The sequence below is a fragment of the Somniosus microcephalus genome, chromosome 2, assembly GCF_052327205.1.
Source record: "Somniosus microcephalus isolate GS21.2 chromosome 2, FLI_Smic_1.0, whole genome shotgun sequence".
NCBI classification, from domain to species: Eukaryota; Metazoa; Chordata; class Chondrichthyes; order Squaliformes; family Somniosidae; genus Somniosus; species Somniosus microcephalus.
Genome location: NC_140988.1, coordinates 376,136,800 through 376,160,984, shown reverse-complemented (window position 1 = coordinate 376,160,984; position 24,185 = coordinate 376,136,800). Strand labels below are relative to the sequence as shown.

At 46.5% G+C, this 24,185-nt stretch overlaps 1 protein-coding gene across 3 annotated transcripts in view; it reads right to left on the bottom strand.

The window, feature by feature from the left end:
- The window catches only part of LOC147123778 (semaphorin-4F-like), a 428,228-nt gene that overhangs the window by 143,123 nt on the left and 260,920 nt on the right, over nt 1-24,185 (bottom strand). The window contains exon 1 of one of the 3 annotated variants that reach the window (XM_085975919.1): nt 10,144-10,411. The exons of the other annotated variants lie outside the window; for them this stretch is intronic. The gene's annotated coding sequence lies outside the window, so the exon portion shown is untranslated. Of the gene's footprint in view, nt 1-10,143; nt 10,412-24,185 lie in introns of those variants that run through there. 3 annotated transcript variants of the gene reach the window in all.

The following is a 24,185-nucleotide window of genomic DNA, read 5'->3' as shown; positions in this document are numbered from 1 at the left end:
AATCCCTGCTGAGAACGTGAATTGCTCCAGGATATATGCGGTATTTCTGAGGCATATTCTGAAATAAAGCGACCAACACGCGCTTTCGTTACTCACTGTATCTGAGACAGGTGAGTAAGAGCTACAGCTCAGGGTGCACATGGTCTGACTCAGAGTGAATGTTTAATTTGCAGTTCTGGGGAGTGAATGGCAAATGATACAATATCCAAGTATTTATTACTCATACCCAGAAATGAAAATCGACAATGCATTTTCTCTGGCCCTTAGCAGAATACCTTTACTTGTGGTAAACTTTAAATCAAAGAGATTTCATTCATACCATGGGCCACAGGTAGAATTTTTTTGAACCAAACACAGGCTTGAAAAGGAGGTAATTGTGTAATTTACTTAACCACAGCCCCTGAGAACAATCGGATTTGGGTCAGGAATTTCCCATTAGAATGTGGTCTTTCAAGAGTTATACAATAAAACACCATCCACCCAAGAGCGATGAAGTTTGCTTTTTATTTGATTAAAACTAGCGTTTTTCTTGCTTTGTGAATTTTGAGCTCATCAAAGTGAAGGATGTCAAGGTGATGGCTGGTTAGATAAACTAAAATATGTCTCACTCGTTAAGTGCAGTTATCATTATGGAAAATGGAAGAGTGTGAACATTTCAGAATGATTTGATTCTCTTAGCCAGGCGATAGAGCAGATAAGGAGAAACTGGAGGGTCGGTAACCAGAAGACATAAATTTAAGATAATTGCCAAAAGAACCAGAGGCGACATGAGAATTTTTTTTGACACAGCGAGTTGTTGTGATCTGCAATGCACTACCTGAAAGGGTGGTGGAAGCAGATTCAATAGTAACTTTCAAAAGGGAATTGGATATATACTTGAAAAGAAAAATAAATTGCAGGGCTATGAGGAAAGAGCAGGGGCAGTGGGACTAATTGGATAGCTCTAGATAGAGCCGGTACAGACACGATGGGGGGAATTTTCCCAGCACGGGGGAGGCGGGACTGCTGGGAAAATGGCAGAAACTGGGAGCGGGTACCGAACCCGTTCCCAACCCGCCTCTGTGCCATCTTCTCAGGAGGCGGGTCCCTGACTCGCGCAGGGACCCGTCTCCTCGAGGCGGGAAGGGGATTAGAGCCAATTAACTGCCTGTTAACAGGCAGTTTTGAGGCTTATCCCCATTTTACCTCTGCAAGTACGGGCTTCCCGACGGCTGAGAACCTTGCCAGGGTCAGCAAGGTGAGCAGCGGGGCTGCGGGGGTGAGAGGGATCGAAAAGTCCGCTGTGGAGGTGAGTGATGGGTGCAAGTGTGGAGAGGTAAGTATGAGAGGTGAGTGTAAAGTGTTAGAAAAAGTTTACTTACCTTTGCTTCTTCCTGCAGGTTTTAACCCTTGAGGATCCGGAGGTACCTCATCTCAACGACAGAGATGACAGAATAGATGCTGTATTCTCAGATGCAGCAGCCATCTGATTTCTGCTGAGGAGAGAGGTTTTGGTGAGCCTTCAGTACAAGGGATCACCTTAGAACAGAGATTGTCAGTGTTTGACAGCTTCTCAAAGCTGTCAAATACTGACAATTCATCTGTCAAAAATCTTTAACAGATGAAACGTCAAATGCTGACGTCCTCTGTCAGCAGTCCTGTCCCCAACGCACCCCATTGACAAAATCCAGCCTGATAGGTCGAATGGCCTCCTTTGTGCTGTAAGATTCTATGAACCTCAATAGGTGGGAAGCTTCTAGAAATGATAATCCAGGACAAAATTACTTGGACAAGTATGGATTAATTAAGGGAAGCCAGCACAGATTTGTTAAAGGCAAATCATGTTTAACTAACTTGATTTAGTTTTTTGATGAGGTAACAGAGGGTTGATGAGGGCAATGCGGTTGATGTGGTGTACATGGACTTCCAAAAGGCGTTTGATAAAGTGCCATATAATAGACTTGCCAGAAAAGTTGAAGCCCATGGAATAAAAGGGACAGTGGCAGCATGAATATGAAATTGGCTAAGTGACAGGAAACAAAGTAGTGGTGAACGGTTGTTTTTCAAACTGGAGGAAGGTTCACAGTGGTGTTCCCTAGGGGTCGGTAATAGGACCACTGCTTTTCTTCATATATATTAATGACTTGGACCTGGGTGTTCAGGGCACAATTTCAAAATTTGCAGATGACACAAAACTTGGTAGTATGGTGAACAGTGAGGAGGAGAGTGATAGACAGGCTGATGAAAGGGGCAGATGAAATTTAACGCAGAGAAGTGCAAAGTAATGCATTTTGGTAGGAAGAACGAGGAGAGGCAATATAAACTAAAGGGTACAATTCTAATGGGGTGCATGAACATAGAGACCTGGGGGTATATGTGCACAAATCGTTGAAGGTGGCAGGACAGGTTGAAAAGGCAGTTAAAAAAGCATACGGGACCCTGAGCTTCATAAATAGAGGCATAGGGCTCGATTTTGCCAGCCCTGAGGAGGTGGGTCTGCCGGGAAAATGGCAGAATTTGGGGGCGGGTGCCCAACCCGCCCCCAACCCACCTTGCCAGGAGGCGAGTAGCCGACCCGCGCTGGGTCCCACCTCCTTGAAGCGGGAAGGGGATTAATGCCAATTAACTGCCTGTTAACAGGTAGTTAACAGGCAGTTTTTTGGCTAATCCCTATTTTGAGCCCTGAAGTGTGGGTTTCCCGACGGCTCCGAACCTCGCCAGGGTCAGCGAGGCGGGCCGTCGGTCTGCGGGGGTCGGAGGGGCCGAGATGTCCGGTGTGCAGGTGAGTAATGGGTGCATCTGTGCAGAGGTAAGTGTGTGAGGTGTGTGTGAAGTGTTTTAACAAGTTTTACTTACCTTTACTTCTTCCTGCAGGCTTCCTCCCTTCAGGTCTCGATAGTCCCTTAGCTCACCGGCGCAGAAAGCAGAATGGCCGCTGAACTGTTAAAAGCTGTAGCCTTCTGCTTTCTGGTTAGGAAGGCTTTCTAATTGAGTCTTGACTAAAGACACAACTTAGAAGACAGATTGTCAGTGTTTGACAGCTTCACAGAGCTGTCAAACGATGACATTTCATCTGTCAAAGGCTCTTGACAGATGAAACGGCACTCGCTGATGTCACCTGTAACTGGCTTTCCCTTAATTGGCCTGCTAAGCCCACTGGGCGGGCTTAACAAGGTCAATCAAGGGAATATAGCGTGGGTTGGCCACAAGTCAATGGAGGCGGGACTAAAACCCAACAAGTGGAAGTCCCGCCTCCAAAAGCTCCCCATTGACAAAGTCCAGCCCAGGGTTGGATTTTGCCAGCCCTGAGGAGGCGGGTATGGAGGCGGGACTGCCGGTAAAGTTGCGGAAATGGGTGCGGCTGGCAATCCCTCCCCCATCCCGCCTCCGTGCCCTTTTGCCAGGAGGCGGGAAACTGTCCTGACCCAGGTCCCATCTCCTCGAGGCGGGAAAGGTATTAAATCCTTTTAACTGCCTGTTAACAGGTAGTTAACAGGCAGAAAAAAGGATTAGTCCCATTTTACCTTTTCAAGTGCAGGCTTCCCGACCTCGGAGAACCCCGCTGGGGTGGAGGAGTCGAGTAGGAGGTCTGCGGGGTCTGAAAGTGCAATGTAGAGGTGAGTGATGGGTGCAAGTGTGTAGTGGTAAGTATGTGAGGTGAGTGTAAAGTGTTATAAAATGTTCACTTACCTTTGTTTCTGCCTACAGCCTTCAGCCGCTCTGGATCCGGAGTCCCAACATCTTCATTGTAGAATTCACAGACTGGCTGTTGGATCCTCCGAACCAACAGCCATCTGATTTCTACAAAGTAGAAAGGTCTGATGAGTCCTGAACACAAGGGCAGCACGGTGGCATAGTGGTTAGCACTGTTGCCTCACAGCGCCAGGGACCCGGGTTCAAATCCGGCCTCGGGCGACTGTCTGTGTGGAGTTTGCACATTCTCCCCGTGTTTGCGTGGGTTTCCTCCGGGTGCTCCGGTTTCCTCCCACAGTCCAAAGATGTGCAGGTTAGGTTGATTGGCTGATAAATTGACCCTTAGTGTTAGGGGGATTAAATACGTGGGGTTACAGGGATAGGGTGGGATATGTGTTGGTGTAGGGGTTACGGGGATCGGGTGGGATATGTGTCGGTGCAGGCTCGATGGGCCGAAATGGCCTCTATCTGCACTGTGGGGTTTCTGTGATTCTGTGACTCATCAAACTACACAGAATGTCAGTGTTTGACAGCTTCACGGAGCTGACATTTCTTCTTTCAAGAAATCTTGACAGATGGCACGTCAGACGTTGACGTGCTCTGTCAGTGACTTCCCCCTAATCAGCCTGCTGAGCCCGCAGGGCGGGCTTAACAAAGTCAATCAGGGGAAAATCCCGCTGGTTGGCCAGAAAATAATGGAGGCAGGACTGAGACCCAGCATGCAGCAGTCCCGCCTCCAACACGTCTCCATTCAGAAAATCCAGCCCTAAATGTTGCAAATGGGGATGGCAGAATCATCAACACCTGCCGCCTGAAAAAAAAGGGGGCAGGGGTTATGGTCTGAAATTGTTGAACTCAATGCTGAGTCCAGAAGGCTGTAAAGTGCCTAATCGAAAGATGAGTTGCTGTTTCTCGAGCTTACATTGAGCTTCATTGGAACAGTGTAAGAGGCCGAGGTCAGAGAGGGAGTGGAGCGGAGAATTAAAGTAACAAGCAACCGGAAGCTCAGGGTCACTCTTACGGACTGAACGGAGGTGCTCCGCAAAGCGGTCACCCAATCTGCGTTTGGTCTCCCCACTGTAGAGGAGACCGCATCGTGAGCAGCAAATACAGTATACTAAATTGCAAGAAGTACAAGTAAATCAGTGTTTCACCTGGAAGGTGTGTTTGGGGCCCTGGACAGTGGGAAGAGGGGAGATAAAAGGGCAGGTGTTGTATCTCCTGCGCTTGCACGGGAAGGTGCTGTGGGGAGTGGAGGGGCTGTTGGGGGTGATTGAGGAGTGGACAAGGGTGTTGCGGAGGGAGCGGTCCCTTCGGAATGCTGAAAGGGGAGGGGAAGATGCGTTTGGTGGTGGGATCACGTTGGAGGTGGCAGAAATGGCAGAGGATTATCCGTTGAATGTGGAGGCTGGTGGGGTGAAAGCTGATGACAAGGGGAACCCTACCGTGGTTCTGGGAGGGAGAAGGGGTGAGAGCAGAAGTGTGGGAAATGGAACGGACACGGTCGAGGGCCATGCCAACCACAGTAGAGGGGAATCCTCAGTTAAGGAAAAAGGTTGAGGGGAAATTTGATAGTGGTGTTCAAAATCATGAGGGGCCTAGACAGAGTAGATAGAGAGAAACAGTTCCCATTGGCAGAAGGGTCGCAAACCAGAAGACACAGATTTAGGGTGATTGGCAAAAGAACCAAAGGCGATGAGGAAAATCTTTTTTACGCAGTGAGTGGTTATGATGTGGAATGCACTGCCTGAAAGGGTGGTGGAGGCAGATTCAATTGTGGATTTCAAAAGGGAATTGGATAAGTACCTAAAGGAAAAAAAATTGCAGGGCTACGGGGAAAGGGCGGGGGGAGTGGAACTAGCTGAAGTGCTCTTGCAGAGAGCCGGCACGGGCTCGATGGGCCGAATGGCCTCCTTCTGTGCTGTAACCATTCTATGATTCTACAAATGTGGTACATGCAGTGTCCTCTGTGCACAGTGCATACTTACTTGTCGCATAAATCATTGAAATAATTATTTCTAATACTAACTAGCTACAAACACATCTAGGGACAGTGATTAGTGTACTTTTAGTGCCCATTTGCTTGAAAGCTTCCTTTAAGTGGAATCTTGCCAGTTCCCAAAATTAAATAAATAATATTACAACCTACAGGAATGGATTGGGTTTTTTGTTTACATTTCCTTAACCAGGATGATTGCCTTAAATGGACTTCGCTGTATTTTCATAACAAATGTACTGACCTCCATCAGCTTTTTTTCCATACATTCTGGAAAGGTAACAAATCGAGAAGACAACAGATCAAGAACATTGTGGCAAGAGGGGGAATCAGTCTTCAAACCTCAGTTAGTGCAGTTGGCATTTAAAGCAAATAAACCTAGTTGCCTCCAATCTTTATCACCTACCTTCTGATTGATTTTTCCTGAAGGACCTGATTGACTAGGGTCCTAAATTTAAATAAAGGAAACTACAATGGTCTGAGGCGCGAGTTGGGTAGGATTGATTGGGGAATATCACTCAAAGGGTTGACGGTGGATAGGCAATGGCAAACATTCAAAGACTGCATGGATGAACTACAGAATTTGTTCATCCCAGTTTGGCATAAAAATAAAACAAAAAAGGTGACTCAACCGTGGCTAACAAGGGAAATTAGGGATGGCATAAGATCCAAGGAGAGGACATATAAATTATCCAGAAAAAACAATAATCCTGAGGATTGGGAGCAGTTTAGGATTCAACAAAGGAGGACAAAGGGATTAATTAAGAAGGGGAAAATAGAATATGAGAGTAAGCTTGCAGGGAACATAAAAATTGACTGTAAAAGCTTTTATAGATATGTGAAGAGAAAAAGATTGGTGAAGTCAAGCGTAGGTCCCTTGCAGTCAGAATCAGGGGAATTTATAAATGGGGAACAAAGAAATGGAGACCAACGAAATACATTTTTTGGTTCTGTCTTCACAAAGGAGGACACAAATAACCTCCCTGAGATGCCGGGGAACATAGGGTCTGACGAAAGGGTGGAACTGAAAGAAATCAGTATTTGTAGGGAAATGGTGTTAGGGAAATTGATGGGACTGAAGGCCGATAAATCCCCAGGGCCTGATAATCTATATCCTAGGGTACTTAAGGAAGTGACCCTAGAAATAGTAGATGCATTGCTGATCATCTTCCAACATTCGATGGAATCTGGAACAGTACCCATGGATTGGAGGGTAGCTAATGTTACCCTACTATTCAAAAGAGGTGGTAGAGAGAAAACGGGGAATTACAGACCGGTAAGCCTGACATCGGTAGTGGGGAAAATGCTAGAGTCCATTATAAAAGATGTAATAGCAGAGCACTTGGAAAACAGTGACAGGATCGGACAAAGTCAACATGGATTCACAAAAGGTAAATTATGCTTGACTAATCTACTGGAATTTTTTGAGGATGTAACTGGTAAAATAGATAAGGGAGAACCAGTGGATGTGGTGTATTTGGACTTTCAGAAGGCCTTCGATAAGGTCCCGCATAAGAGATTAGCGTGTAAAGTTAAGGCACATGGGATTGGGGGCAAGGTATTGACTTGGATGAAGAACTGGTTGGCAGACAGAAAGCAAAGAGTTGGAATAAACGGGTCTTTTTCCGAATGGCAGGCAGTGACTAGTGGGGTACCGCAGGGATCGGTCCTTGGACCCCAGCTATTCACAATATATATAAATGATCTGGACAAGGGAACTAGATGTAACGTCTCCAAATTTGCAGACGACACAAAGCTAGGTGGGCGTGTATGCTGTGAGGAGGATGTCAAGAAACTCCAGGATGATTTGGACATGTTGGGTGATTGGGCAGAAACATGGCAGATGCAATATAACGTGGATAAATGTGAGGTTATCCACTTTGGTGGCAAAAACAGGAAGGCAGATTATTATCTAAATGGCAATAGATTGGGAGAAGGGGAAGTGCAACGAGACCTGGGTGTCCTTGTGCACCAGTCGCTGAAGGTAAGCATGCAGGTGCAGCAGGCGGTTAAGAAGGCAAATGGTATGTTGGCCTTCGTAGCGAGAGGGTTTGAGTACAGGAACAAGGATGTCTTGCTGCAGTTGTACAGGGCCTTGGTGAGACCACATCTTGACTATTGTGTGCAGTTTTGGTCGCCTTATCTGAGGAAGGATGTTCTTGCCATGGAAGTTCAGCGAAGATTCACCAGGCTGATACCTGGGATGGCAGGAATGACGTATGAGGAGAGATTGGGTCGATTGGGCCTGTACTCGCTGGAGTTTAGAAGAATGAGAGGTGATCTCATTGAAACTTATAAAATTCTGACAGGACTGGACAGACTAGATGCAGGAAGGATGTTCCCGATGATCAGGGAGTCCAGAACCAGGGGACACAGTCTAAGGATAAAGGGTAGGCCATTTAAGGCAGAAATGAGGAGGAATTTCTTCACCCAGAGAGTGGTGAACCTGTGGAACTCTCTACCACAGAAGGCAGTGGAGGCCAGTTCATTAAATATATTCAAGAAGGAGTTGGATATATTTCTTAAGGCTAAAGGGATCAAGGGGTATGGGGAGAAAGCAGGGACCGGGTACTGAATTTGGATGATCAGCCATGATCGCATTGAATGGCGGAGCAGGCTCGAGGTGCCGAATGACCTACTCCTGCTCCTATCTTCTATGTTTCTATGCTAGGCTGCAGGATCATTTAAGCGAAGTCCATTTAAGGCAATCATCCTGGTTAAGGAAATGTAAACAAAAAACCCAATCCGTTCCTGCAGGTTGTAATATTATTTATTTAATTTTGGGAATTGGCAAGATTCCACTTAAAGGAAGCTTTCAAGCAAATGGGCACTAAAAGTACACTAATCACTGTCCCTAGATGTATTTGTAGCTAGTTAGTATTAGAAATAATTATTTCAATGATTTATGCCACAAGTAAGTACGCTTATGCCACAAGCGAGTTCTGATTTATATGACTCTTTTTCTGCAAGTTATCAGATCAGCCCACAAGTGGAATATAAATATATCCTACAGCTGTTCATCAGATGTCTGCTTATTTTCCCAATGCCAACAGAATGCAAACCCGCCCCCTCCCCACCACGGCAACATGACTGAGTTGAAGCCAAAGAATCAAACACGGCACTCAAAACTCAACAAGTCTCCGCGTAACGTTGTGGACCCAATGCTACGAAGCAAGTAATGCAATGAGCTAGCTTTCACTACTCACATTGGGTCAAATGAGATACAGACGCTCTAAGTGACAAAATTAGGAAAAAAAAGATATAAAATTGTCTTTACGTGCGTGTGCACTTTTGCATTAAGACAGGTATAAACAACTCTACAAGTGGTTCTTCTGATGGGTCAGTGAGCTTAGTCAGTGACTCACTAAGGCATACACACCATAGATTATCAGGTTTGGTCCCCTGTATCTCAGCTGGGGTGCTGATCAGGTCGGTAGAATGGGCCCAGCGCCCCTGGAGTGGGATAGGGAAATGAGTCTGAATCGGCAGTCCTAATCTCTATCCATTGATCCCGTAGCCCAGCATCAATCAGGTCCTTCAGGAAATTAAAGCAATTCGGGCACAACAAACAGTTGGCAATAAATCTGCACTACAAATCGGTAGAACTCTAAACTCCTCTAGAGTAATGATACCAGCAGCTTTAAGGTTAAGGCCAACGTGGCACAACGCCATAAAGTTTAATAAGGTTTTAAAGCCCCGAGGGGAAATCCAACTTTGAAGTGGTGCAATTCAAAAAGGTTGCACAAAAGGTAAACAATTTGCAGCTGTAATAATGATGTGGTTCTGAGTAAATAGGAGTCACTTCCTTTGTAGATTATTTTTCTACCCCCATAGTTTTCTGCTCTCATCTCCTGAAAGCACTTATTCACAAAAAGGTATGGATCCATGGGTGGCAATCACATTCAGTATCTCGCCCAAGTGAGTATTTTTCAAGTTTGAGCCCAGACAGTGATGGCGGGCAATTCAACAGCAGAGGGCATCAAAGCCAAGCCTGATCCTGCCCTCATCTGACATCCACGCAACTCCTAGCGATCAGGGCTAGGAAATAGGGGTGGCGGGGAGGGGCTTCCACCCACCCTTTCCCCGACCCCATCCCAAATTGCAGGGACCCAAATAAAAGAGGCGAGCTCCTGTGTCAATACTAGCGCGATACTGGAGCAGATCCAATGCGATTTTGGAGCAGCAACACGCCACTTTGCTAGGCAGGGGATGGGGACGTAGACTGGTCTGGCCAAACTTGTGAGACTGACAGAAATGTCTTCTATGCTGCTCTCTCGATAGTCTGCGTCTCTCTCTCAATCTCTCTTCCGTTGACTGCTCTTTGGATGCGGCATTGTGGGGCCCATACAAGGCCCTGTACGTCTTCAAGCAGACATGGGGTTAGATGAGGAAGGGTGGGAGGAGGCTCGTGTGGAGCATAAACACCGCTGAATGGCCTGTTTGTGCTGTATACATACAGTGCAATACATACTTACTGCGTAGTAAGGATTTCCAGGACAGCCCTGCATCCTGCCAGTCCTGCCCACAGAGGTGATGTAATCGCAGGCAGAAAGGAGCAGAAGTCCAACAGAAACTAGTTCACTCTCAACTGTCTTTCGCCTCTGTTCCCACTTCCCTGGAGTTACACCCCTTCCCCTAAAACCCAGAATTTCTAGGTTAACATCTACATCCAAACAATGGGAATCTTCCCAACAGATTACTACCTATTGATTTGTCTCCTTTATATCCTGTGACACAGCTGAATGCACTGGGCCTGTAGGTGAGCAGTCTGTGTAATATGATTATGCTCTGCGAATCAGGTGTTGGATCATGCGTCAGTAATCCACACCAAAATAACAGTCGCTTCACCAACACAACACTACACGTCACAAACTAGCACAAAAACTGTTCCACTCACAGTGTCCCTTTACATTAGTGAAAGCTCAAGATTAAGAACAGCACACAATGGCCTAAGCTCAGCAAGATAAAAATTCCCTGTCGGCTCTTGGTTGGTCTATGTATTTTATCCTCACTGTTTCTGAATTATTCAAATGCTACCTTCTGACCTTTTCTTTCCTCCTTTTCCTGCAATACCTCCTAGAAACATAGAAACATAGAAGATAGGAGCAGGAGTAGGCCATTTGGCCCCTTGAGCCTGCTCCGCCATTCAATGAGATCATGGCTGATCATCCAAATTCAGTACCCTGTCCCTGCCTTCTCCCCAAATCCCTTGATCCCTTTAGCCTCAAGAAATATATCCAACTCTTTCTTGAATATATTTAATGAACTGGCCTCCACCGCCCTCTGTGGTAGAGAATTCCACAGGTTCACCACTCTCTGGGTGAAGAAATTCCTCCTCATTTCAGTCCTAAATGGCTTACCCCTTATCCTTAGACTATGACCCCTGGTTCTGGACTCCCGGCCATCAGAAACATCCTTCCTGCATCTAGTCTGTCCAGGCCTGACAGAATTTTATAGGTTTCGATGAGATCCCCTCTCAATCTTCTAAACTCCAGTGAGTACAAGCCCAATCGACACAATCTCTCCTCATACGTCATTCCTGCCATCCCAGGTATCAGTCTGGTGAATCTTCGCTGCACTCCCTCCATGGCAAGAACGTCCTTCCTCAGGTAAGGTGACCAAAACTGCACACAATACTCAAGGTGTGGTCTCACCAAGGCCCTGTACAACTGCAGCAAGACATTCTTGTTCCTGTGCTCGAACCCTCTTGCTACGAAGGCCAACATACCATTTGCCTTCTTAACCGCCTGCTGCACCTGCATGCTTACCTTCAGCGACTGGTGCACAATAACACCCAGGTCTCTTTGCACTTCCCCTTCTCCCAATCTATTGCCATTCAGATAATAATCTGCCTTCCTGTTTTTGCCACCAAAGTGGATAACCTCACATTTATCCACATTATAGTGCATTTGCCATGTTACTGCCCAATCACCCAACCTGTCCAAATTGTACTGGAGTTTCACGACATCCTCCTCACAGCTTACCCTCCCACCCATTTGTGTCGTCTGCAAATTTGGAGATATTACATCCAATTCCCTTGTCCAGATCATTAATATATATTGTGAACAGCTGGGGTCCTAGCACCGATCCTTGCGGTACCCCACTAGTCACTGCCTGCCACTCGGAAAAAGACCCGTTTATTCCAACTCTTTGCTTTCTGTCCGCCAACCAGTTCTCTATCCAAGTCAATACCTTGCCCCCAATCCCATGTGCCTTAATTTTGCACGCTAATCTCTTATGTGGGACCTTATCGAAAGCCTTCTACCAGATCCACTGGTTCTCCCTTATCTATTTTACCAGTCACATCCTCAAAAAATTCCAGTAGATTAGTCAAGCATAATTTGCCTTTTGTAAATCCATGTTGACTTTGTCCGATCCTGTCACTGCTTTCCAAGTGCTCTGCTATTACATCTTTTATAATACTCTAGCATTTTCCCCACTACCGATGTCAGGCTTTTTCTCTACCACCTTTTTTGAATAGTGGGGTAACATTAGCTACCCTCCAATCCATGGGTACTGTTCCAGAGTCTATCGAGTTCTGGAAGATGACCAGCAATGCATCTACTATCTCTAGGGCCACTTCCTTAAGTACCCTGGGATGTAGACCATCAGGCCCTGGGGATTTATCGGCCTTCAATCCCATCAATTTTCCTAACACCATTTCCCTACAAATACTGATTTCTTTCAGTTCCTCCCTTTCATCAGGCCTTATGTTCCCCGGCATCTCCGGGAGGTTATTTGTGTCCTCCTTTGTGAAGACAGAACCAAAGTATGTATTTAGTTGGTCTGCCATTTCCTTGTTTCCCATTATAAATTCCCCTGATTCTGACTGCAAGGGACCTATGCTTGACTTCACCTATCTTTTTCTCTTCACATAGCTATAAAAGCTTTTACAGTCAGTTTTTATGTTCCCTGCAAGCTTACTCTCATATTCTATTTTCCCTTTCTTAATTAATCCCTTTGTCCTCCTTTGTTGACTCCTAAACTGCTCCCAATCCTCAGGATTATTGCTTTTTCTGGCCAATTTATATGTCCTCTCCTTGGATCTTATGCTATCCCTAATTTTCCTTGTTAGCGACGGTTGAGTCACCTTTTTTGTTTTATTTTTATGCCAAACTGGGATGAACAAATTCTGTAGCTCATCCATTCGGTCTTTGAATGTTTGCCATTGCCTATCCACCGTCAACCCTTTGAGTGCCATTCCCCAATCAATCCTACCCAATTAGCTTCTCAGACCATCGTAGTTTCCTTTATTTGAATTGAGGACCCTTGTCTCTGAGTCAACTACTTCATTCTCCATCTTAATGAAGAATTCTATCATATTATGATCGCTCCGACCCAAGGGGCCTCGTACAACAAGATTGCTAATTAATCCTTTCTCGTTGCATAATACCCAGTCTAAGATGGCCTGATCTCTGGTTGGTTCCTCGACATATTGGTCCAGGAAACCATCCCGTAAACACTCCAGGAATTCCTCCTCCACAGTACTGTTACTAATTTGGTTGGCCCAATCTATATGTAGATTAAAGTCACCCATGATGACTGCTGTGCCCTTAATGCACGCTTCTTTAATTTCCCTTTTAATGCCATCCTCAACCTCCGCCTTACTGTTTGGAGGTCTATATACCACTCCCACTAATGTTTTTTTCCCCTTAGTATTTCTCAATTCTACCCATACAGATTCCACATCATCAGAGCTAATATCCTTCATTACAATTGTATTAATCCCTTCTTTAACCAGTAATGCTACCCCACCTCCCTTTCCTTTTTGCCTATCTTTCCTGAATATCGAATACCCCTGGATGTTGAGTTCCCAGTCTTGGCCATCCTTGAGCCACGTTTCCGTAATCCCAACCAAATCATATTCGTTTACCTCTATTTGTGCAGCCAATTCATCCACCTTATTACAAATGCTCCTCGCATTAAGACACAAAGCCTTCAGGCTTGTTTTTTTAACGCTCTTAGACCTATTAGAATTATTATTTACTGTGGCCACGTTTGATTTAAACCGTTGATTTCTCTGACTGCCACTTTTGTTTTTCTCCTTCCTATCTTTTGCTTTTATCCCTGCTTCCCTTTCCTCTGTCTCCCTGCTCAGGTTCCCAACCCCCTGCCATTTTAGTTTAAACCCCCCCCCCCGAACAGTGCTAGCAAACCTCCCCGCAAGGATATTTGTCCTGTTCTGGTTCAGGTGCAACCCGTCCGACTTGTACAAGTCCCACCTTCCCCAGAAGCAGGCCCAGTGATCCAGGAAACTAAAGCCCTCCCTCCTGCACCAATTCTTTAGCCACGCATTCATCTGCTCTATCCTCCTATTCCTATACTCACTAGCACGTGGCACCGGGAGTAATCCAGAGATTACAACCTTTGAGGTCCTACTCTTTAATCTGTTACCTAGCTCCCTAAATTCTTGCTGCAGGACCTCATCCCTCTTCCTACCTATGTCATTGGTCCCAATGTGAACCACGACCTCTGCCTGTTCACCCTCCCCCTTCAGAATGCCCTGCAGCCGTTCAGTGACATCCTTGACCCTGGCACCAGGGAGGCAACAAACCATCTTGGAGTCACGTCTACGGCCACAGAAATGCCTATCTGTTCCCCTTACAATAGAATCCCCTACCACTATTGCTCTCCCACTCTTTTTCCTCCCTTCCTGAGCAGCAGAAGCATCCCTGGTGCCAGGAAGTTGGCTGCTGCTGCCTTCCCCTGGTGAGTCATCCCCCTCAACAGTATCCAAATTGGTATACCTGTTTGAAAGGAGGATGGCCACAGGGGTCCCCTGCACTACCTGCCTGCTTCTATTGCTCTGCCTGGTGGTCACCCATTTCCCTTCTGCCTGTGCAGCCCTAACCTGCGGCGTGACCAACTCATCAAACGTGTAATCCACGACCCTCTCAGCATCGTGAATGCTCCACAACCCATCCATCCGCAGCGCCAGCGCCTCAATACGGCCCGTTATTAGCTGCAGCTGGATGCATTTCTGGCACACGTGGTCGTCAGACATTATAGAGTGATCGTTGAGTAGTGCCACTAAAAAACAGGCCTGTGCCCTCCAAGCACAAACCTCCCCATTTACTGTTCTTCCTGTTACTGCTCTTGGTCAATGCTGGAGACCCACTACTCCAACTGATGAAAGGGAGGGACTCTGGCTCTAGTTTTTAACCAGACCAGACGGCATCAAAAGTGTGGCTCAGATATTGCCTGAGCTCTGGAGGTCGGCTCATTTATATTAACGAGCACCATCGATACAGGAATACCACACATCTGCTGTCAATTGGCACACCATTAATGTGACGCCATCCTCAGTGCTTTGGCACAGCTCTCTCACTCTGTTGGGATCGTACCCACCAGCTGCCTCTTCTTTTCCCTCTGCCTCTTTCTCCAGTTCTACTTTACAACAACAGCTTGCATTTGTATAGCATTTTTAACACAGTAAAAGATCCCAAGGTGCTTCACAGGCGCGTTAGCTGATGAAATTTGGCATCAAGTCATGTAAAGAGATATTAGGACAGGTGATCAAAAGCTTGGTCAAGCTTGTCATCTCTGTACCCTCTCAATCTGCCAGTATTTGAAAGATCTCTCCTTTGTCTTCAGTATCAGTTTCCCATTCAGCCCCATCAGAAAGTGTTTTTTTAATTCACTTATGGGATGTGGGCGTCGCAGGCAAGGCCAGCATTTATTGCCCATCCCTAATTGCCCTCGAGAAGGTTGCTGAGAGTAGAACTGCTAAATGACTCTACCAACTAACACTTGACATAGATCACTCTCTTAGACAAGAAGGTCTGCAAGATTGCCAAGATATAATAGGAGCTTCAATTAAAAAAAATCAGGAAATTATCTCTTTAACCATACAGCAAAGATGTGGCTCAGATGCTGTCTGATCTCTGGAGGCTACCTCATTTATATTAAACAGCTTGAGCACTTAAGAGCTTTTACTTCGAAGCTTACTCATAAAATGTACTGGAAAACCCGTTCTACCCTGCAGAGCAAATCAGAACAGCTCAGAAGGAGCCTAAATTCTACCCACTTCTAAATGACGCAGTTGCACAACGTTCCTGAGGCTGCCAGGTTGCTGAGGAGAATTCTGGATGCCACAGAAGTGGTGGCAACATCAAAGCAACCGGACGTGCACAAGACACCATTGTTTTAAAAAGTCACAATTGCAGCGTCACAGTTTCTAGAGCTGTACTTTCCCTCAGACTTTGAGAGTATGCAGATCAGAAACACAAAAACCACATAGCTGGGCACGGAGATAGTCAGTCCGCTTCTCTGACTTGTACTCTGATAACTGTTACTTCTCAGTGCAGGCTACTTCTGAGGTAAAATCGTGCTTCGGCCCCTTTGTTACTGATTCATCAACCAATAGTAACAATCTTTCACTATTGACTCCTTCAAAACCTTTCTTACTTTTAAGAACTGCTATCAGCCCACACTGTTCCAATGCAAAAACCACAATGGAGTGTCCCGAATCGCACGCAATACTCCAACTGTGGCCTTGTACAAATTCAGCAACATCACTTCCTTACTCTTGGTGAATCAGAAGTTGGTGAAACTGAAGTAAGCCACAACTAAGATTTTGGCATTTCCATTTTGTATTTAATATTAGTTCTGACCCTAGTTCTTAAATTTATTTGGAGGTAACATTTTATATTTCACATTTATTTTGAGGCTGTCACCTCAGGTCATGTCCTGTCTGTAAAGTCTGTGGGTTGTATAGCGAAGTAATACCCAGACTACAAGAGTAACTTTAACAGGACTTTACTATTCGAAGGTCAGGGCGAATCTGCCCAATAAATCCTGACACAGCACTTATAGACTGGTGTGGTCACCGTCAGTATTACAGTATACAGCAGCCAAGATAAAGTAGTGCCACACCTAAAATAGTTCTCTTAAAGGTGAACGGTTACATACGATAGTTCTCTTAAAGGTAGAACAGTTACATACACTACAATCCTCCCTTTTTAGCTTACAACATACTTATTCCCCATTAATCATATCATTAGAACATATATACAAATTATGTAAAACAGTTCACAGGTTCAGTCTCTCTGGAGGTCTCCTGACTCTGTCCGGATAACGCCTTGGTGGTGTAGTAGTTTTCGGCGGGGTAGTAGGTTCTTCCGGCAAGGCCGATTCAGCTTGAAGGACAGTGTCAGGATCATCTGATTCCAGTATTACCAGATCGGAGGTAGGTGCTCTGGGTATCTCTGTTTCTACATTAGCCGTGTAAGGTTGTGGAGTAGGTTGGCTCTTTGTGGATGACCCTATGATCTGGTCAACATGGCACCTTATTATGCTGTCACCAATGTCCACTGTATACAGCAGCGGCCCTAGCCTTTTTACGATAGTTCCCGGCTGCCATTTCTCGGTACGGTAGTCCCGGGCCAAAACTTGTTGACCTGTCTGAAAAGATCTAGTTGGCCTTTCATTCATGCCCTGGAATTGCCGGTTCTCTACGTCCCTTCTGACGTTTGGCTTAATCAAATCCAGCCGGCATCTTAGTCTTCTATTGAAAAACATCATGGCGGGAGTTTGATTTGTGACCGCATGTGTTGCATTCCTGTACGCCAACAAGAAGCTATCTACCTTATGTTGTAAGTTGATGTTCTCATTACCCATGGCCTTTATGGCCTTCTTGAAGGTCTGGACAAACCTTTCAGCTAAGCCATTGGTGGCGGGATGGTATGGGGCTGACGTGTAGTGCTTGACCCCATTGCTTTTTAAAAACTTCCTGAATTCTTCGGACACAAATTGTGGTCCATTATCAGAACAGACCTGTTCCGGCAGCCCATTCCTGGCAAACATGGTCCTTAATACTGTGATGGTTTTTTCCGTGGTGGTGGAGGACATCTTTATTACCTCCGGCCACTTGGAGTGTGCATCCACCGCTATTAGAAACATTGAGTCCATAAATGGACCAGCAAAGTCAATGTGTACCCTTTGCCAAGGAGATGAGGGCCACTCCCATGGATGCAGAGGAGCTTGTGGTGGCGCGTTTTGGACCTTCTGGCATCCTAGACAACTCTTGGTTATTTCCTCGATGTCTCCATCAATACCTGGCTACCACACAAACGCTCTTGCTAGGTTCTTCATTTTCACTCCACCCAGATGCCCCTCGTAAAGTTCCTTTAGCACCTTATGCTGAAGTTTGGGTGGGATCACCACTCTCGATCCACACATCAAGGTTCCTCGGCACACTGACAGCTGTTCTTTCCGTTGCGAAAATGCTGGCAGTGTTGGTTCGCCATGTGCTGGCCATCCCTCCACTGTTAGATCGTAGACCCGTGAGAGAGTCGGGTCATTTCTTGTTTCATTCTCGATCATCGAATTGGTTACTGGTAGACATTCTACTATGGATGAGTGGAACATTTCTACCGGGTCCATTGTAGCCGCCTCTTCTACTACCGGCAACGGTAGGCGCGATAACCCATCAGCATTTCCATGCTGTTTGGAGCTTTTGTATTCAATGTCATATTGGTGTGCCCCAAGTAACACGGACCACCTCTGTAACCTTTGCGCTGTCATGGTGGAAACGGCCTTGTTAGGGTTGAATATGGACACCAACGGCTGGTGGTCTGTCAGTAATGTGAACTTCTTGCCCTGCAGGTAATGATTGAATTTCTTTACTCCCCACACAAGGCTGAGGGCCTCCCTGTCTATCTGAGCGTAATTTCGCTCCGCGGAGGTCAACGATCGGGACGCAAATGCGACTGGCCTTTCCGAGCCATTTGGTAACTTGTGTGAAAGTACTGCTCCAATTCCATAAGGGGAAGCATCACAAGCTAGACGAAGAGGTAACGTTGGGTTGAAATGAGCCAACACTTCCTCAGAGGTAATCAATGCCTTGCTTCTGCGAAAGGCCTTTTTACAGTCCTCGCTCCACTTCCATGGCACTTCTTTCCGTAACAGAGCATTCAGCGGATGTAGCACCGTGGATAAATTTGGCAGAAACTTGTGATAATAATTAATCAACCCCAGAAACGATCTCAACTGTGAAACGTTTTCCGGAGCGGGGGCCTTCACGACAGCTTCTATCTTGTCAGGCGACTTGTGCAGCCCCTCTTGGTCAATGACATGACCGCAGTACGAGATCCGTTTCTGGAAGAACTCACATTTCTGGCGATTAACTCGAAGGCCATATTCCTTCAACCTGGTGAGCACCAGTTTCAAATTTGTGAGGTGTTCCTCCTCGTCTTCTCCCGTAATCAGGATATCGTCCAAGTAACACTGCGTGCTTGGAACACCTTGTAAGACCTGCTCCATTGCCCTCTGCCAAATTGCTGGAGCCGAAGCTACTCCAAAAACCAGTCTATTATAACGATACAAGCCTCTGTGCGTGTTGATTGTGAGATACTGGCGCGACTCTTCCTCGACTTCCATTTGTAAGTATGCCTGTGCCAGGTCTATCTTGGTGAAGTGTTGCCCGCCAGACAATGAAGCAAAGATATCCTCAATCCGCGGAAGCGGGTATTGTACCGTGTGAAGCACCGGATTAACTGTGATCTTGAAATCTCCGCAGATGCGGACCTTCCCCAGTCCCCCTGGCTTGTTACTTGATGAAGACTTCATGACGGGAACAATGGGCGTGGCCCACTCACTCCAGTCCACCTTAGACAGTACCCCTGAACGTTCAAGCTCTTCCAGTTCTGCCTCCACAGCAGGTCGTATCGCGTAAGGTACCGATCTGGCTTTGAAAAATTTTGGGCTTGCATGTTCTGCAATCTTGATTTTTGCTTTAATGCCTCTCAGTGTTCCCAGTCCTTGCTGGAATACCTCTTTAGCTTCGTCCAATATTCTGGACAACCGTTCAGGTTTGACCTCCCTTCCCGGAATCTACTGTCATTATGTTTAGTGAATGCCAGTCTATCTTTATTTTCCTGATCCACTCCCGTCCCAGAAGTGGTGGACCTCCCTCGGGCAGCACATACAAGTCCATCCTTTGGTGATCTTTGTCTTTGTATCTCACCTTGACTTCTATCTTTCCGATGGGGTATACTTTGTGCCCCGTGTATGTCTGCAATACTATCTCCGCATCCCGTAGGGGAATATGTTTGAATAACTTTTTGTAATCATGCTTATTCATGACTGTCACCGCTGATCCGGTGTCCACTTCCATCTTCACTTGGACTTTTGCAATCTGTAGTGTGATCCAGATAGTTTGTCGGTCAGCTTCTTTACTCACATTATGAATCCTCAGACTACCCAGTGCCTTGCTGTTGGAGTCTGAGTCCGAATTCTGTTCATCTGGACTCTTCCCAGTCACCTCATGTACCTTTCTGTACTTCTTCTGCGGTGACTTATTATTGTTTCTCTTCTTTCCTGACCGGCATACCTTAGCTATGTGGCCAAGCTTGCCACATTTCCTACAGTCTTGGTTTTTAACCCAGCATTGGTTCTGGTCGTGTGTTGTCTTCCCACAACGAGAACATTTCGTTGTACCCGAAGTCATTTGATCCACACTGAGTACCGCTGTCTTCCGCTGCATTTCCGCCGTGCCTCTCGCTGCGGCTTCGTGCGATGCTGCAATAAGGACAGCCTTATCAAGTGTAAGATCGTTCTCTTCGAGTAGTCGTTTTTGCGTTCCTTCCTTTGACAATCCACACACGAACTTGTCTCGCAATGCCTCTGTCAGATTTCCTCTAAACTGGCAGTATTTCGCTAGTCTACGCAGCTTGACCAAGTACTCCGCGTTGCTTTCCTCTTTTCGTTGCGTTCTCCCGTAAAATTTAGATCGTTCCGCTAACATCAGCGGTGCGGGGTTCAAGTGATCCTTCAGAACAGCAACAATATTAGCGAAGGTCTGATCCGCCGGTTTAGCTGGTGATAGAAGATGCTTCAATAACCCGTATGTCTTCGCGCCCATCGAGTTTAGCAAGGTTATAGCTTTATCATCATCTTCTATTTTATTGGCCTCACCATATATCTCGATACGTTCTACGTACGTGGCCCAATCTTCCACCTCGGCATCGAAGTTGTTGATGTTACCATGCTTAGGCATCTTCACTATCTCTCACTATCTTTCTGCGAAACAACAGGATTTCTCTTTAACTTTTTAACTTTTTTTTCCCAAAATGGCGGGTTCCCGCGCTTGTCTTCTTCCCCGCCTACTGGCAAAATGGCGGTTTCCCGCTCCTGACTTCTTCCTCTGGTGGGAGGGGTAAGCTTTGCCCTCGGGCGACGACCGCTGGTTTACGGGGTTTGTAGCCTGTGCGCCGGCTTCAGTTTATTCTGAAGCGCGCGCTAGAAAAGCCGATCGCGTTCCTTGTCCCCCCCCCTTCTTTTCAGCAGGGGCAACCGGCGCTGGGGACAACCAGTTGGCGTCGGACAGATCCAGCTCCTGGTCCTTCACGGCAGCTGCTGCAAGCAGCTGGCCGGAACCTCGCTCGGTCTCTCTCTCGGGCTCTGTCTCTCTCGCTCGCTCTCTCTCGGGCTCTGTCTCTCCCGCTCGCTCGGCTCTCGCTCGCTCTCTCTCGGGCTCTGTCTCTCCCGCTCGCGCGGCTCTCCCTCAGCGGCTTTAAACGCCTCTCCCAGACCTCCCGCAGTCCGGTCCTTTCCTCCCCGGCTGCGGCTGATTCTTCGCGGGTTATTTAGTTATTTATTTATTTATTGCCTCCGCGCCTTATGATCCCGGTCGCAGCGCCTCGCGGCCTCGGTATTTGTCCGGCCTTTTTTGCCGTCGTGGTCTAGTCGTCTCACGACGCTCCCCAGCCCGCTTGTACCGCGGCTTCTGCTCCACGCTGCCCCAGTCTCAGCGCCTCTGGGCCCGACTTCTGTCCGGCTCCTTTCCCCCTCGACTGTGGTCGAGTGCACCGCCCTTATCCTCCGTTTATTTGTTTCTATTTTCCCTTTACTCACAGTCACCGTGGCCGACTTGCTTCTCATGCTAATCGGCTCACTCCCCACCATGGCAGAAGGGACAATCAGTGCCTGTTGCTGATGGAAGGCGTCTTGTTTGAAGTCTTCCTTCCTTCTTGCTCTGCAGCCTTGAGTTTTCTCTCAACAAAACGACGAGGGCGGTTGCCTCTTCTCGACGCTTCGTTAACTGCTTCGGACGTATTGCTGCACGCAGGGTAAGATCGAACTCGTCGCCACTGTAAAGTCTGTGGGTTGTATAGCGAAGTAATACCCAGACTACAAGAGTAACTTTAACAGGACTTTACTATTCGAAGGTCAGGGCGAATCTGCCCAATAAATCCTGACACAGCACTTATATACTGGTGTGGTCACCGTCGGTATTACAGTATACAGCAGCCAAGATAAAGTAGTGCCACACCTAAAATAGTTCTCTTAAAGGTGAACGGTTACATACGATAGTTCTCTTAAAGGTAGAACAGTTACATACACTACACTGTCCAAACTGAATGTAGGAGTTGGATGAATTCTCTCTGTCTCTAGGTCCCAGATTCCTGTTCTCAACTGGGCGTCACATCACACCAGCACATGTTCTGGAACTTTCTGTGTCAGTGGGTCCATAAGCAGGGCTACAGGGAACAGATCTAACTGTATAAACGACAGGAGCTGGATCAAAAAACTCCAGGCTCCCGCAATCCAAATGTAAAGATTATGTAAGCAGTTTATCGTACTGAATCACGGCATGTGGCATGAGCTGATGGAGGTGCGTGTTGCCTCCAGTAGTAGAAATCCAATTGGTCGAAGGGTTTCCACCCAGACAAGACCTACTGAGGAAATAATGATATGCCCAGAATGGTAGAAGAAAGGCAGTGGCAAGAGCTGCAGACAACATGGTCAAAACCAGAATGCGAGAGCCACAATCATTGTGGATGTGGTGAATGGCTGACTTTGAAGCACTGTGTAAGCAGCTGCCTCTCTTCAATGCTGAAGATTCTGCAGCTGACAGTATGCACTCTATAAATGCTGGAGCAAGCTCACAACATGCTACAAACGAGCAAATGACACACACAAAAAAAAACTTGTCAAAATGGGATCTAACTGGTGACAGCACACCAACATTCCCATTCATTCACTCCCACTTCTCTCCTCTAACATAGCTGTACACGGAGTGAGAATTATGATCAAAAATAGAGATATGAGGCCCAATATTCCATGGCGGTTCTCCTGGTCTCGCACCATAACTTCAGAACCCCCCAAAAAACAGCAGAGCATAAGAACAGAAGGAGGCCATTCAGCCCCTCGAGCCTGTTCCGCCATTCTATTAGATCATGGCTAATCTGTAACTCAATTCCATTTACCCACCTTGGCTCTATATCGCAATACCCTTACCCATTCACAGCCTTTTGGGGGAGAGAGCTCCAGATTACTATCAGCCTTTTTGTGAAGAAGTGCTTCTTGATTTCACTCCGAAATGGCCTAGCTCGAATTTTAAGATTGTGCTCCCTAGTCCTGGATTCTCCGACCAGAGGAAATCGTTTCTCTGTATCTACCCAATCAAATCCCTTTGGGTCTCCTCTGTTTTTTTTGGGAAGGGTTCCACCAGTCTCCTGCTGGAGTTTCGGCGAGAGACCAGGAGAACCTTCGCAGAATTTCAGGATGGTGGATCGTAATTCATTTGTACACACAGAGCAAGATGCATCAAAAGTAGGTCATATTTCTAAAGTAAAGCGAATGAGATTCACGCCAAATTAGCGGTCGTTGACACACCTGCCTCAACTTGCCACCAACATTTTTTGTGATGGGGGTGGAACCCAGAAGAGCAATAGCATTACCAGTATCCTGTTCCAGGAAGCTGTGCTTTTATACAAAATTTTCCACACCCATTAAATCTCCCACAACTTTTTAACTCAAGCAAACAAACTGTACTGTGAAGCAGTATGGGATCTATCTTTCACTCGCCCCTTCCCTCCTCCGTTACTAGTGTATGATGCACACTAGTGTATTAGCAGTGGCTCAGTTGGTAGCACCCCCGCCTCTGAGTCAGAAGATTGTGGGTTCAAGTTCCTTTCCAGGGACATGAGCTGATGCTCCCAATGCAGTGTTGAGGGGGTGCTGCACTGTCCGAGGTGCAGTCTTTCGGATGAGATATTAAACTGAGGCCCAGTCTGCTCTCTCACGTGAATGTAAAAGATCTCATGGCACTATTCCGAAGAAGAGCAGGGAAGTTCTCCCCGGTGTCCTGGCCAATATTTACCCCTCAATCAACACCACTAAAGCAGATTATCTGGTCACTATCACACTGCTGTTTGTGGGAGCTTGCTGTGCGCAAATTGGCTGCCGCATTTTCTATATTACAAGTGATTACACTTCAAAAGTACTTCATTGGCTGTAAAGCGCTTTGGGACATCCGGTGGTCGTGAAAGGCACTATATAAATGCAAGTCTTTCTTTTCTTTCCAAACCAGAGCCACATTTCCTGGTCAATTCTCCCATCCACAATCCAAGGCACCAAGGCCAAGTATAGCTCCCCTACCACCTCCGTTGAAATCAGACACCTATTTTGTATGGCTTTCTAAATCTGGATCAGCTGCATGATGAGCCATCAATGATCCTCGTATTGTAATTTTGGTAAAATGTTAAATTGGCTCCCATGGTGCATCAGTTGA